A 14,888-nucleotide genomic window follows, 5' to 3' on the forward strand; every position below is an offset into this window, starting at 1 on the left:
CCTAAACACTTTATTTTACTAATTAGCTGCTGGCCAGGACCTTGATTAGCTATACCAGCTGTGGTACATCACTATCACAGAACCAGAGTTGTAGAACCCTGATCGAGACACTAAAGGAGCCCCACATACTAGATTTGGTTTGCTTCTAGCGGAACGTGGCTCGGTGAAGCAAACGTCTGTGCCTTGTATACTGCCTTTAAAACACCGTGGCTTGTAGTGCTGTTCTATAAGACAACACCTCTCACCATAGGATGACCCGGGACAGACTGAAGAAAGGTCCCGCTAACACTACTACTGTAGTACAGTACTGTTAGATACAATCAGTTACAGTGGTACTACTCACCATAGGATGACCCGGGACAGACTGGAGAAAGGTCCCGCTAACACTACTACTGTAGTACAGTACTGTTAGATACAATCAGTTACAGTGGTACTGCTCACCATAGGATGACCCGGGACACACTGGAGAAAGGTCCCGCTAACACTACTACTGTAGTACAGTACTGTTAGATACAATCAGCTACAGTGGTACTACTCACCATAGGATGACCCGGGACAGACTGGAGAAAGGTCCCGCTAACACTACTACTGTAGTACAGTACTGTTAGATACAATCAGTTACAGTGGTACTACTCACCATAGGATGAACCTCACCCGGGACAGACTGGAGAAAGGTCCCGCTAACACTACGACTGTAGTACAGTACTGTTAGATACAATCAGTTACAGTGGTACTACTCACCATAGGATGAGCCCAGTGATGACAGCGGTCCAGGAGACACAGCAGGAGTCAGGCCTCTTGGTCTCCCCCTCCTCCTCCTTCCTGCAGCAGCACACACTGGTCAGGTAGACAGACAGCAGCAGGAGGCTCAGGACGAGTCCAGCAGCTGATATACAGGCTAGGAAGACCAGAGACTGGGGGAGGACGGGGAGGGAGGGAGGGAGGGAGGGAGGGAGGGAGGGAGGGAGGGAGGGAGGGAGGGAGGGAGGGAGGGAGGGAGGGAGGGAGGGAGGGAGGGAGGGAGGGAGGGAGGGAGGGAGGGAGGGAGGGAGGGAGGGAGGGGAGGGAGAAACAGAGAGATGAGCATGTTATAATAAATGTATTATTGACTAATAACAGGAATAATACAACTGCCACACTAAGAGAACTTATTTGCAAAACACCATTTCTTCAGACAACCAGCATTTATTATCATGTCAGGTCCTGAGTTGATACAAGCCCTGTGATTGGTTACTGTGTAGAGTGACCCCACTCTGACAGAAAGGGAGACACTGGAATCAAGTGAGTCTAATATGAAAAGATATACTGGGTCAAAAGTCACGTTGGTTTCATCAGTCATCATCACTAGCAGGTCTCTGTGTGAAGCCAGAGATAGGGAGAGAGAGAAGGGGAGGGAGAGAGAGATGGGGGAGGGGAGGGGAGAGAGATAGAGACAGAGACAGAAAGAGAGAGAGAGAGAGAGCTGGAGGGAGGGGGTGGATCGCTGAATACACCCCAGGATCGTATTCAGTAGGGTACAAAGTATTAAGAATACAAAAATGAACATGAAGGTTTCTCATTGGACAAGTCTAGGTATTCCTTCTCTGTGTTATCAGTTTGGTGTTTAATGAACATGACCTGGTGTTGGTGGTTTAAGATACCTGGGGTCTAATGAACATGACCTGGTGTTGTTGGTTTAAGATACCTGGGGTCTAATGAACATGACCTGGTGTTGGTGGTTTAAGATACCTGGGGTCTAATGAACATGACCTGGTGTTGGAGGTTTAAGATACCTGGGGTCTAATGAACATGACCTGGTGTTGGTGGTTTAAGAGATACCTGGGGTCTAATGAACATGACCTGGTGTTGGTGGTTTAAGATACCTGGGGTCTAATGAACATGACCTGGTGTTGGTGGTTTAAGATACCTGGGGTCTATTGGACTACTACTATTAACATGTGTTATTCAACACACTTTTATCCAAAGCAACTGACAATCATCCATTTTACGTATGGGTGGCCCCGGGTCTCTGACCCACAACCCTGGTGGTGCAATAACCCCTCTCTACCATCTGATCCACACAGGAGGTAGGGTGTTAGGGGGGGAAACAGTACTGATCAGAGGCTGCTGGAGTTTCAGCTCAATGTCAGGTGACAAAATGGCCTCCCTCCAAAACAGTCTTGTGATTCCCTGACTGAGGTTACCCTCAGAGCATGAATGATGGAGGGATAGCCAGTGTAGGAAAGGAGAGAGCGAGAGAGAGAGGGAGGGAACAAGAGAGAGAGAGAGAGAAATAGAGAGAGAGCGAGAAAGAGAGCGAGCAAGGGAGAGAGAAAATGAGAGAGAGAGCAAGAGAGCGAGAGAGAGAGGGAGAGAGAGAGAGAAAGAGAGAGAGAGAGCAAGAGAGAGAGAGAGCGAGAGACAGAGAGAGAGAGAGAGAGAGAACGAGAGAGAGAGAGAACGAGAGAGAGAGAGAGGGGTATAGAAAGCAGAACATGGGGGGTCTACTGTAGCCATATGTCTTTGTTTTTGAGATTAGGTACGCCGGAAGTTTGTACCGTTCATTTTGATGAAAGGTGATGAAAGTGATCAAACATACTGTACTACACACAGCCATTTACACACACAGCCATTTACACAAGTACACTACACACAGCCATTTACACAAGTACAACCACACACAGCCATTTACACAAGTACAACTACACACACAGCCATTTACACAAGTACAACGACACACACAGCCATTTACACAAGTACAACTACACACACAGCCTTTACACAAGTACAACAACACACACAGCCATTTACACAAGTACAACTGCACACAGCCATTTACACAAGTACAACTACAAACACAGCCATTTACACAAGTACAACTACACACACAGCCATTTACACAAGTACACCTACACACACAGCCTTTACACAAGTACAACAACACACACAGCCATTTACACAAGTACAACTACACACAGCCATTTACACAAGTACAACTACACACACAGCCATTTACACAAGTACAAAGACACACACAGCCATTTACACAAGTACAACGACACACACAGTCATTTACAGAAGTACAAATACACACACAGCCATTTACAGAAGTTGCCAAAAGTTCAGCCCATGATTTGGAGTGTTGAGGAGTTCAAAATTCAAGAACTGAAATAAAAGCCAATGGCCAAATATGGTTGACTCTCAAATGGCACCCTATTCCTTATATAGTGCACTACTTTTGACTAGAGCCCTATGGGGACAATGTTGTTTCTCCACACTCCTACCTGGCATGGTTTCATGACTCTAACAAGTTACTGTTTGTCTCCACAGAACCATTGCTGATTCAATTTGACTGATCAAGTTATGGGTTCTGGCATCATGTTCTGACCACGGTCTTGACCAGGGTTTCAGACTCAGACAGGGCCGAGCAGCGGAAACTAAAGTATCATGTATTATTTCTCATCCAACCAGTTTCTATATCACTGTAACTACCTGTATTTGGGGCTTCCGTGTGGCGAAGTGGTCTAAGACCCTGGTTCCATTCAGACTGTATCACAGTGGTCTAAGACCCTGGTTCCAGTCCAGACTGTATCACAGTGGTCTAAGACCCTGGTTCCATTCAGACTGTATCACAGTGGTCTAAGACGCTGGTTCCATTCAGACTGTATCACAGTGGTCTAAGACCCTGGTTCCATTCAGACTGTATCACAGTGGTCTAAGACCCTGGTTCCATTCAGACTGTATCACAGTGGTCTAAGACCCTGGTTCCAGTCCAGACTGTATCACAGTGGTCTAAGACCCTGGTTCCATTCAGACTGTATCACAGTGGTCTAAGACGCTGGTTCCATTCAGACTGTATCACAGTGGTCTAAGACCCTGGTTCTATTCCATCACAGTGGTCTAAGACCCTGGTTCCAGTCCAGACTGTATCACAGTGGTCTAAGACCCTGGTTCCAGTCCAGACTGTATCACAGTGGTCTAAGACCCTGGTTCCAGTCCAGACTGTATCACAGTGGTCTAAGACCCTGGTTCCACTCCAGACTGTATCACAGTGGTCTAAGACCCTGGTTCCACTCCAGACTGTATCACAGTGGTCTAAGACCCTGGTTCCAGTCCAGACTGTATCACAGTGGTCTAAGACCCTGGTTCCACTCCAGACTGTATCACAGTGGTCTAAGACCCTGGTTCCATTCAGACTGTATCACAGTGGTCTAAGACCCTGGTTCCATTCAGACTGTATCACAGTGGTCTAAGACCCTGGTTCCATCCAGACTGTATCACAGTGGTCTAAGACCCTGGCTCCATTCAGACTGTATCACAGTGGTCTAAGACCCTGGTTCCATTCAGACTGTATCACAGTGGTCTAAGACCCTGGTTCCACTCCAGACTGTATCACAGTGGTCTAAGACCCTGGTTCCACTCCAGACTGTATCACAGTGGTCTAAGACCCTGGTTCCACTCCAGACTGTATCACAGTGGTCTAAGACCCTGGTTCCACTCCAGACTGTATCACAGTGGTCTAAGACCCTGGTTCCACTCCAGACTGTATCACAGTGGTCTAAGACCCTGGTTCCATCCAGACTGTATCACAGTGGTCTAAGGCCCTGGTTCCACTCCAGACTGTATCACAGTGGTCTAAGACCCTGGTTCCACTCCAGACTGTATCACAGTGGTCTAAGACCCTGGTTCCAGTCCAGACTGTATCACAGTGGTCTAAGACCCTGGTTCCATCCAGACTGTATCACAGTGGTCTAAGACCCTGGTTCCACTCCAGACTGTATCACAGTGGTCTAAGACCCTGGTTCCATTCAGACTGTATCACAGTGGTCTAAGACCCTGGTTCCACTCCAGACTGTATCACAGTGGTCTAAGACCCTGGTTCCAGTCCAGACTGTATCACAGTGGTCTAAGACCCTGGTTCCACTCCAGACTGTATCACAGTGGTCTAAGACCCTGGTTCCACTCCAGACTGTATCACAGTGGTCTAAGACCCTGGTTCCAGTCCAGACTATATCACAGTGTTCTAAGACCCTGGTTCCATTCAGACTGTATCACAGTGGTCTAAGACCCTGGTTCCACTCCAGACTGTATCACAGTGGTCTAAGACCCTGGTTCCATTCAGACTGTATCACAGTGGTCTAAGACCCTGGTTCCATTCAGACTGTATCACAGTGGTCTAAGACCCTGGTTCCTCTCCAGACTGTATCACAGTGGTCTAAGACCCTGGTTCCAGTCCAGACTGTATCACAGTGGTCTAAGACCCTGGTTCCACTCCAGACTGTATCACAGTGGTCTAAGACCCTGGTTCCATTCAGACTGTATCACAGTGGTCTAAGACCCTGGTTCCACTCCAGACTGTATCACAGTGGTCTAAGACCCTGGTTCCACTCCAGACTGTATCACAGTGGTCTAAGACCCTGGTTCTATTCCAGACTGTATCACAGTGGTCTAAGACCCTGGTTCCAGTCCAGACTGTATCACAGTGGTCTAAGACCCTGGTTCCAGTCCAGACTGTATCACAGTGGTCTAAGACCCTGGTTCCATTCAGACTGTATCACAGTGGTCTAAGACCCTGGTTCCATTCAGACTGTATCACAGTGGTCTAAGACCCTGGTTCCAGTCCAGACTGTATCACAGTGGTCTAAGACCCTGGTTCCATTCAGACTGTATCACAGTGGTCTAAGACCCTGGTTCCATTCAGACTGTATCACAGTGGTCTAAGACCCTGGTTCCACTCCAGACTGTATCACAGTGGTCTAAGACCCTGGTTCCACTCCAGACTGTATCACAGTGGTCTAAGACCCTGGTTCCACTCCAGACTGTATCACAGTGGTCTAAGACCCTGGTTCCATTCCATCACAGTGGTCTAAGACCCTGGTTCCACTCCAGACTGTATCACAGTGGTCTAAGACCCTGGTTCCAGTCCAGACTGTATCACAGTGGTCTAAGGCCCTGGTTCCACTCCAGACTGTATCACAGTGGTCTAAGACCCTGGTTCCACTCCAGACTGTATCACAGTGGTCTAAGACCCTGGTTCCATTCCATTACAGTGGTCTAAGACCCTGGTTCCACTCCAGACTGTATCACAGTGGTCTAAGACCCTGGTTCCACTCCAGACTGTATCACAGTGGTCTAAGACCCTGGTTCCATTCCATCACAGTGGTCTAAGACCCTGGTTCCACTCCAGACTGTATCACAGTGGTCTAAGACCCTGGTTCCAGTCCAGACTGTATCACAGTGGTCTAAGACCCTGGTTCCATTCAGACTGTATCACAGTGGTCTAAGACCCTGGTTCCACTCCAGACTGTATCACAGTGGTCTAAGACCCTGGTTCCATTCAGACTGTATCACAGTGGTCTAAGACCCTGGTTCCATTCAGACTGTATCACAGTGGTCTAAGACCCTGGTTCCACTCCAGACTGTATCACAGTGGTCTAAGACCCTGGTTCCACTCCAGACTGTATCACAGTGGTCTAAGACCCTGGTTCCATTCAGACTGTATCACAGTGGTCTAAGACCCTGGTTCCATTCAGACTGTATCACAGTGGTCTAAGACCCTGGTTCCACTCCAGACTGTATCACAGTGGTCTAAGACCCTGGTTCCATTCCAGACTGTATCACAGTGGTCTAAGACCCTGGTTCCATTCAGATTGTATCACAGTGGTCTAAGACCCTGGTTCCATTCAGACTGTATCACAGTGGTCTAAGACCCTGGTTCCACTCCAGACTGTATCACAGTGGTCTAAGACCCTGGTTCCATTCAGACTGTATATAATAAATGTAACCATGTAAGTCATTGAGGACACATTCTCTTTCACACCAATGACGTGGAAAGTAAGATGAAACTGCTATTCAAACTCCTGTGGTAAACTCCTGGACCCAAACAAGAGTACAACTGTACCAAGTCATTAAAGTGATCATATTCTGGGCTCTGTCCTCAATCCCACCTTTCCATCTGAAATGGTCCCGTTGGTCCAGAAGGATGTGGCAGCAGGAGGAATGTCCACGTTGTTCAGAACTGCTTTAGAAGATAATATGACAGCGACCACACATCATGTGGTCTTTAATCACAGAGGACGGTGTTAATCACAGAGGACGCTGTTAATCACAGAGGACGGTGTTAATCACAGAGGACGGTGTTAATCACAGAGGACAGTGTTAATCACAGAGGACGGTGTTAATCATAGAGGACGGTGTTAATCACAGAGGACGGTGTTAATCACAGAGGACGGTGTTAATCACAGAGGACGGTGTTAATCACAGAGGATGGTGTTAATCACAGAGGACGGTGTTAATCACAGAGGACGGTCTAAATCACAGAGGACGGTCTAAATCACAGAGGACGGTGTTAATCACAGAGGACGGTCTTAATCACAGAGGACAGTCTTAATCACAGAGGACAGTCTTAATCACAGAGGACGGTGTTAATCACAGAGGACGGTGTTAATCACAGAGGACAGTCTTAATCACAGAGGACAGACTACAGTGTTACACATCATGTGGTCTTTAATCACAGAGGACAGACTATGCTGTTACTACTTACACAAACATACTAAACTCAGAGACAGACACACAGTCAGACAGAGAAGTGAATCTGTTAGCATCACACTGCCTCCATTGACCTGTCTATTCAGCAACACAGGTCAATATCACAATGTAAAGGAGTATAGAGGTACTACAACACACAACAGCAGCAGCATTCACAAACAACCCCCCCACACAGAGACGTGATGCTGTATGCTCACACAATCACCAGGCTGTGAACGATAACAGCCTAGAAGAGGTGGTTTACAACATCAGAGTCAGTGAAGAGGTGTTTTATGACCTGTTTATGACTCATTTCTTTCCCACCTGTTCACATCAAATGGAACTTTTGTGTTTAGCTTTGAGGTACATGGAGAGAAACTCGAGCTGAAGTTATTTTTCAAATAGGCACTTAGAGATGCCAAAAACATTTAACAAACTCTACAACACATACAATTCACAAGACACAAAACTAATCAAGGCGACGCAAAACCAACTAAATTACTGCACAATACGTACATTCTAGAAAAACAGCCACATTCCTCAGGAAGTAGTTCCCCAATCAGTAGTTTAAATTGCAATTGGACGCTATGGGACTTTAATGAGGACCAGCCAACATTTTTGCTACAGGAAGCAGTGATGCATGTTCAAACTGTCGCCTGTTATAAAGGGCGCTGTGGTAGACGACATTCACTGCCAGACTAGTGGCTGCTGCAATCTGGTAAATAGTGTCACCATAGTCAAGAACTGGCAGGAAAGTTGACTGTACAATCTGCTTCCTGCTGTTTAGGGAGAGGCAGTGTCTATTTCAAAACAAAAAAAAGAAGCCTCCTTTAAATCATAGCTTTTTTAACAAGCTCATCTGTATGTTTCTTAAACATTGAGTCTTTGTCAATCCAAATGCTCAGATATACAGTATATAGCTGGGAACCTGATCAATGGGGGAGCTCATTTACAACATCTCATTTACAACCGCACACTGGCAAAGATAAGCATATATAGTGTAACCAGTGTTATGTAGTGGTAACCAGTGTTATGTAGTGGTAACCAGTGTTATGTAGTGGTAACCAGTGTTATGTAGTTATAACCAGTTGTATGTAGTGGTAACCAGTGTTATGTAGTGGTAACCAGTGTTATGTAGTGGTAACCAGTGTTATGTAGTGTTAACCTCTGTGTTATGTAGTTATAACCAGTGTTATGTAGTGTTAACCTCTGTGTTATGTAGTGTTAACCTCTGTGTTATGTAGTTATAACCAGTGTTATGTAGTGTTAACATCTGTGTTATGTAGTGTTAACCTCTGTGTTATGTAGTTATAACCAGTGTTATGTAGTGTTAACCTCTGTGTTATGTAGTGTTAACCTCTGTGTTATGTAGTGTTAACCTCTGTGTTATGTAGTGTTAACCTCTGTGTTATGTAGTTATAACCAGTTGTATGTAGTGGTAACCAGTGTTATGTAGTGGTAACCAGTGTTATGTAGTGTTAACCTCTGTGTTATGTAGTTATAACCAGTGTTATGTAGTGGTAACCAGTGTTATGTAGTGGTAACCAGTGTTATGTAGTGGTAACCAGTGTTATATAGTTATAACCAGTGTTATGTAGTGTTAACCAGTGTTATGTAGTGGTAACCAGTGGTATGTAGTGGTAACCAGTGTTATGTAGTGGTAACCAGTGTTATGTAGTGGTAACCAGTGGTATGTAGTGGTAACCAGTGTTATGTAGTGGTAACCAGTGTTATGTAGTGTTAACCAGTGTTATGTAGTGGTAACCAGTGTTATGTAGTAGTAACCAGTGTTATGTAGTTATAACCAGTGTTATGTAGTGTTAACCAGTGGTATGTAGTGGTAACCAGTGTTATGTAGTGGTAACCAGTGTTATGTAGTTATAACCAGTGTTATGTAGTTATAACCAGTGTTATGTAGTAGTAACCAGTGTTATGTAGTGGTAACCAGTGTTATGTAGTGGTAACCAGTGTTATGTAGTTATAACCAGTGTTATGTAGTAGTAACCAGTGTTATGTAGTGGTAACCAGTGTTATGTAGTTATAACCAGTGTTATGTAGTTATAACCAGTGTTATGTAGTAGTAACCAGTGTTATGTAGTGGTAACCAGTGTTATGTAGTGGTAACCAGTGTTATGTAGTTATAACCAGTGTTATGTAGTAGTAACCAGTGTTATGTAGTGGTAACCAGTGTTATGTAGTGGTAACCAGTGTTATGTAGTTATAACCAGTGTTATGTAGTGTTAACCTCTGTGTTATGTAGTTATAACCAGTGTTATGTAGTGGTAACCAGTGTTATGTAGTAGTAACCAGTGTTATGTAGTGTTAACCTCTGTGTTATGTAGTTATAACCAGTGTTATGTAGTTATAACCAGTGTTATGTAGTGGTAACCAGTGTTATATAGTTATAACCAGTGTTATGTAGTGGTAACCAGTGTTATATAGTTATAACCAGTGTTATGTAGTGGTAACCAGTGTTATGTAGTTATAACCAGTGTTATGTAGTGGTAACCAGTGTTATGTAGTTATAACCAGTGTTATGTAGTGGTAACCAGTGTTATGTAGTTATAACCAGTGTTATGTAGTGGTAACCAGTGTTATATAGTTATAACCAGTGTTATGTAGTGGTAACCAGTGTTATGTAGTTATAACCAGTGTTATGTAGTGGTAACCAGTGTTATGTAGTTATAACCAGTGTTATGTAGTGGTAACCAGTGTTATGTAGTTATAACCAGTGTTATGTAGTGGTAACCAGTGTTATGTAGTGGTAACCAGTGTTATGTAGTAGTAACCAGTGTTATGTAGTGGTGACCAGTGTTATATAGTTATAACCAGTGTTATGTAGTGGTAACCAGTGTTATGTAGTGGTAACCAGTGTTATGTAGTGGTAACCAGTGTTATGTAGTGGTAACCAGTGTTATGTAGTAGTAACCAGTGTTATGTAGTGTTAACCAGTGTTATGTAGTTATAACCAGTGTTATGTAGTGGTAACCAGTGTTATATAGTTATAACCAGTGTTATGTAGTGTTAACCTCTGTGTTATGTAGTTATAACCAGTGTTATATAGTTATAACCAGTGTTATGTAGTGGTAACCAGTGTTATGTAGTGTTAACCTCTGTGTTATGTAGTTATAACCAGTGTTATGTAGTGGTAACCAGTTTTATGTAGTGGTAACCAGTGTTATGTAGTGGTAACCAGTGTTATGTAGTGGTAACCAGTTTTATGTAGTGGTAACCAGTGTTATGTAGTGGTAACCAGTGTTATGTAGTTATAACCAGTGTTATGTCTTAATAACCAGTGTTATGTAGTGGTAACCAGTGTTATGTAGTGGTAACCAGTGTTATGTAGTTGTAACCAGTGGTATGTAGTGGTAACCAGTGTTATGTAGTGGTAACCAGTGTTATGTAGTTATAGCCTGAGTTATGTAGTGGTAACCAGTGTTATGTAGTGGTAACCAGTGTTATGTAGTGGTAACCAGTTTTATGTAGTGGTAACCAGTGTTATGTAGTAGTAACCAGTGTTATGTAGTGTTAACCAGTGTTATGTAGTGGTAACCAGTGTTATGTAGTGGTAACCAGTGTTATGTAGTGGTAACCAGTGTTATGTAGTTATAACCAGTTTTATGTAGTGGTAACCAGTGTTATGTAGTGGTAACCAGTGTTATGTAGTTATAACCAGTGTTATGTCTTAATAACCAGTGTTATGTAGTGGTAACCAGTGTTATGTAGTGGTAACCAGTGTTATGTAGTTGTAACCAGTGGTATGTAGTGGTAACCAGTGTTATGTAGTTATAGCCTGAGTTATGTAGTGGTAACCAGTGTTATGTAGTGGTAACCAGTGTTATGTAGTTATAGCCTGAGTTATGTAGTGGTAACCAGTGTTATGTAGTGGTAACCAGTGTTATGTAGTGGTAACCAGTTTTATGTAGTGGTAACCAGTGTTATGTAGTAGTAACCAGTGTTATGTAGTGTTAACCAGTGTTATGTAGTGGTAACCAGTGTTATGTAGTGGTAACCAGTGTTATGTAGTGGTAACCAGTGTTATGTAGTTATAACCAGTTTTATGTAGTGGTAACCAGTGTTATGTAGTGGTAACCAGTGTTATGTAGTTATAACCAGTGTTATGTCTTAATAACCAGTGTTATGTAGTGGTAACCAGTGTTATGTAGTGGTAACCAGTGTTATGTAGTTGTAACCAGTGGTATGTAGTGGTAACCAGTGTTATGTAGTTATAGCCTGAGTTATGTAGTGGTAACCAGTGTTATGTAGTGGTAACCAGTGTTATGTAGTTATAACCAGTGTTATGTATTGTTAACCTCTGTGTTATGTAGTTATAACCAGTTGTATGTAGTGGTAACCAGTTTTATGTAGTGGTAACCAGTGTTATGTAGTGGTAACCAGTGTTATGTAGTGGTAACCAGTGTTATGTAGTGGTAACCAGTGTTATGTAGTGGTAACCAGTGTTATGTAGTTATAACCAGTGTTATGTAGTTATAACCAGTGTTATGTAGTGGTAACCAGTGTTATGTGGTGGTAACCAGTGTTATGTAGTGGTAACCAGTGTTATGTAGTTATAGCCTGAGTTATGTAGTGGTAACCCGTGTTATGTAGTGGTAACCAGTGTTATGTAGTGGTAACCAGTTTTATGTAGTGGTAACCAGTGTTATGTAGTAGTAACCAGTGTTATGTAGTGGTAACCAGTGTTATGTAGTTGTAACCAGTGGTATGTAGTTGTAACCAGTGTTATGTAGTGGTAACCAGTGTTATGTAGTTATAGCCTGAGTTATGTAGTGGTAACCAGTGTTATGTAGTGGTAACCAGTGTTATGTAGTGGTAACCAGTTTTATGTAGTGGTAACCAGTGTTATGTAGTGGTAACCAGTGTTATGTAGTGGTAACCAGTGTTATGTAGTGATAACCAATGTTATGTAGTGATAACCAGTGTTATGTAGTGGTAACCAGTGTTATGTAGTGGTAACCAGTGTTATGTAGTGGTAACCAGTGTTATGTAGTGGTAACCAGTGTTATGTAGTTATAGCCAGTGTTATGTAGTTGTAACCTCTGTGTGAACATCTGTGTGTGTGCCCCTGATCTCTGACACTGTGGCTACGTTCCAGGATGTCTTTATGCAGTCACGCTGCACATCTCAGATCTCAGAACACTACTATGATGTGTAATGTGGCTATTGACAGGGTAAACAATTCTCCTGGTGTAGTGAGATATGGGGCTGTGTCTAGCAAGTGTCCTGGAGCAGGAGTACTGATCTATATAGGATCAGTTTTGCCCCTTAGATCACAATGAATAGGATTACATGGATGGGACAGGGGGGCTGATCCTAGATCAGCAATCCTATTGTGAGACGCTTAACACATATTCATCTGTGGAGCACTACTGCAATAAAGAAGACAACCAGGAACGTGCCCAGTCTCAGGCACTGAAGGCTGGTAACAGACAACCAACCAGCCAGATTGGCACTAGTTTGGCTACCAGTCTTTTTAGCTAATATTCCACTCCTTGCCACTAATTTGCCAAAGACAGGAGTGGAATGTAATGGCTTAACAGAGAAGGCAAACAGGCTAGATAGGCACACTCAGGACTTTGCAGCTGGAGATGTCAATGCTTAATCGGATGTGATTTAATGTAATGATGTGTCCACTCTGCTCATATCTTCATTTTGCTACGTCCTATTGAACATGCCACAGTGATGATAGGAGAGAATAAAGTGTGTTCACTTCATTAAAAGTTCAACTGTGCAGAGTTGGTGCTGATGGAAATACATCCTATAGCAATGTGGGAAATTACGTAAGAAAATTCAAAACAGTCTTCAGCTAAAGACAAATGATGTATTTCATTTTCCAAGTAAATTGTTAAATCTTTGAACAACAAAGTCGTTTCAAATCATTTGTCTTGATATGTGGCCTGTCAGTGAAGGTCTTTCAGTGAGCCCTCTCTCTATCCTAGAAGAGAAACGTGGCCGCGCTTTAGGCGCAGCGGGTAGTAGGTACCAACCTGCTGGTAGCTCGCCTCCCCGGGTCTGAAGGTGTTATCAACAGGCTGGAAGGTGAAGTTGAAGTGGTGGAAATTGTGCAGCCAGTAGGTCCACCATGGAGCGATATAGTCCAGCCGTGCCGTGGCCATTCCTTATTACAAAAAGTGCTTCTGGACCCTTAAAATCTCATTCGAGAACTCGAGACCCCGTCAGTAAAGCCTAATCATCGGTTCTGGACAAAAACAAATCATGAATCCGCGACTTCTTGTTGGAAAACACTTTACAATGTAGCGCAGGAGAATAAAAAAATACAAAAATACTTCCTTTGACTCTTTGCCCTCAGAACAAGGCATTACAACAGCATTATCTCGGTATCTCCGTGGTCCCGTGTCGTGTTCTGCAGATAGACAGCTGTTTTAACTTCTCGGAGGCGCATTCACGGGTGAGCTCGTTCCAGTAGAAGCCGCTTTTTTTTCTGACAGGACCGCGCGCGACGGGGACTCATCCAAGGCACGAGACTGACTGACGATAGCGCCCTTCAATACACAGTGCGTGACCGGTTTTAAACCATTTACAGCTGCGGTCAAGAAAGTATAACCTAGTGGAAAATTATATGGCTACAGTGAAGACGATGCGGTTAATACATTCAGGTCATGTAATTAAATATATAATGATGATGATGGTATTATAATAAAACCCATAGGCCATCTCATATCTGTAATACAACTGCCGGTTATCAGAGCAGAATGTATCCCATGTAATCCGACGGCTAAAACTGGATAGAGCACTATAGTAGTGAACCATTCATGAAAGGCTGTGGTTTGTGTGAGTGTGGTGTAGGTTCTGATAATGCCGGTAAGGCTGGCAAGCATTTGAACCGAGGCAGGCATAAACGTACTACGTGGTCAATCTGTCGTCTGTATTGGTCGTGCAGTATTTACGGTGATAATTTAGTTTTTTGATTTAATTAGGCAAGTCAGTTAGGAACAAATTCTTATTTACAATGACGCCTACCCCGGGTAAACCTGGAAGACTCGCGCTGGGCCAATTGTGCTCCACCCTATGAGACTCCCAATCACGGCCGGATGTGATACAGCCTAGATTCGAGGATTCGAACCAGGGACTGTAGTGACACCCCTAGAACTGAGATGCAGTGCCTTAGACCACTGCGCCACTCGGGAGCCCGTAATAGAAGTCAGACCCTCATACTTCTTGTGCATCGCGGAGCAGCGCGGAGCTGTTGTGAATGAAGTGAGTTTGCATGTATACAAGACCTCACGGCCGCCCCCCCTACCGTCACACCAATGGAGCCCACCGCATTGTTCCAGCATTTGGGAGGCTCGTGGCGATGCGGTACAGAGTTCAAGTTGGCCTCTGCAGTATAAGTTGTCTTTCAG

General features: G+C 43.9%; 1 pseudogene; it reads right to left on the reverse strand.

Moving 5' to 3' along the window:
- LOC135528844 (protein tweety homolog 2-like) overlaps positions 1 to 14,110 on the reverse strand; it is a 98,380-nt pseudogene extending 84,270 nt beyond the window's left edge.
- Positions 14,111 to 14,888: the final 778 nt, after the last annotated feature.

This window comes from Oncorhynchus masou, unplaced genomic scaffold, assembly GCF_036934945.1.
Source record: "Oncorhynchus masou masou isolate Uvic2021 unplaced genomic scaffold, UVic_Omas_1.1 unplaced_scaffold_1047, whole genome shotgun sequence".
Lineage (NCBI taxonomy): Eukaryota > Metazoa > Chordata > Actinopteri > Salmoniformes > Salmonidae > Oncorhynchus > Oncorhynchus masou.